Source organism: Vicugna pacos, chromosome 23 (genome assembly GCF_048564905.1).
Source record: "Vicugna pacos chromosome 23, VicPac4, whole genome shotgun sequence".
NCBI lineage: Eukaryota > Metazoa > Chordata > Mammalia > Artiodactyla > Camelidae > Vicugna > Vicugna pacos.
The window spans coordinates 36,068,886-36,070,733 of NC_133009.1; positions in this window are offsets into that span (position 1 = coordinate 36,068,886).

The following is a 1,848-nucleotide window of genomic DNA, read 5'->3' on the forward strand; positions in this document are numbered from 1 at the left end:
GTCTATCTATCTGTCCATCGATCTATCACTTCTGTATCTGTCATCTCTCTGTCCATCCACTGGCCTGCTTCTCCATCTGTCCATCAGTCTGTCATCTGTCTGTTGTTCATCATCTTTCATCTATTATTTATCATCTTACTACCTACCGTCTATCCATCATCCAACTACCTATTAGCTATCTACCCATCTACTTATTTGTCTATCACCTAACTATCTATCTACTATCTATTCATTTATCTATCTGCCCACCTCTGTAGCATCTATGTATCCACATCATATACCAGCTTAACTCAGTGCCTGCTCTGCTGTTCATTTTCATTAAAACCACATTGAAAGCTCTTCTGTGTCAAATCCAAGCACATCTCTGCTCTTTTCAGATCTGAGTGTCCTCTGAGTGAAGGACCCAGCTAAGCCTGGTCTTGCTGCCTGGAGCAAAGTGCTTGCTGATCTTTAAGTTTTAATAGAACTATAGAAAGTAGGGCAGCCACTAACTAGTCCTCCTAACATTTCAGATTAACCCACAGACCAGAAAGACGGTCTCCACATGTTTCCAATTTCAATTTTCTGTTCTGCCTAATTATTTTTATATCATTATCATGAGGTTAAGTCATCATAATAAGCCTTAGTTCATTTTATTGTGGCTCTGTCATTATGCCTATGCAACATGGTTATCATGATTTCTTTCAGTAAATGACATATGCTGAGAGGATTAACTTTATTAATGGTTCACAGCGTCTGTAGCAGAAATATATATATATATATATATATTTCAGACATAGTGAACACTGTCTCCACTGATACCTTCTTTATAAATCTGATAAACTTGTCAAACCAAGTGAGGGCAAGCAAATTGCTGTTTCGTGCTTCTATGAAGAGTGAAAAGAAAGGCTGATGAATTAAGTAGATAAGAGAGGGGGTTAGAGTATTTACAGAATATGTTGCATTTGGTAAGTAATTTTCAAAATGCAGGTAAAAGACTCACACAGGTTGTCACAAACACATGTACTCCCGAGGTGAGTCCTAAAAGGGACGGCAAGCATGCGTCTGCTCTACACCAAAGCCTTTCAGGAAGACAGCAAAAGCCTGAAAGTAAGGATTTGGGCTTTGGAGGAAGGAAAACAAAAAGTGGGTAAGATATTTTGAAAAAAAATTTAAAGAGAGAATGAACATTAGGCATGTCTTGGTTTCTCACGTTCCTGTGAATTTTTTCAGCAAAAGACAATCTGTTGAATAGTCAAACTGTTACATGGTGAAAGTAAATGACCTTCCTATTACTACGTATCGGGGTAAACATGAAACAGAGAGCTTTCCTGGGTCTTTATACTTGAGTATTTACTGTCCCCTTAGATGGGAATACACAGCCTCCCTGATCTTTCCACTGAATTCAAAATTCAAGATCAAATCAAACATAAATCCTGCATTGGTCTTCTATTGTTGCTGTAGCAAATTTCTCCCAAATGAGTGTCATAAAACAACACAAAATTATGGCTTTACAATTCTGAAGGTTAGACATCCACAAGCCATCTTACCGGGCTGAAATCTGGAGGCTCCAGGGGACACTCTGTTTTCTTGAGATTGTTCTGTTTTTGTTTGTTGTTGGTTGTGTGTCTGTTCATATCTGTATATATACTATAGAAATACAATACATATGTACGTATTTTAAGCTAAACACATTGCCCTACAGCATCGAGGCTTTGTAGGAGAATGTAGCAATCTGCCACAGCTGCTTTACTCTAAAGCGTTTTAACTTTTAATTTTGACACTGAGTTTTCATGCCAAGATAAAATGCATGTGATTTAAGATAATTCTGGATGGATGCTGTTTGGGAAGGTTTACGACAGAATTGCT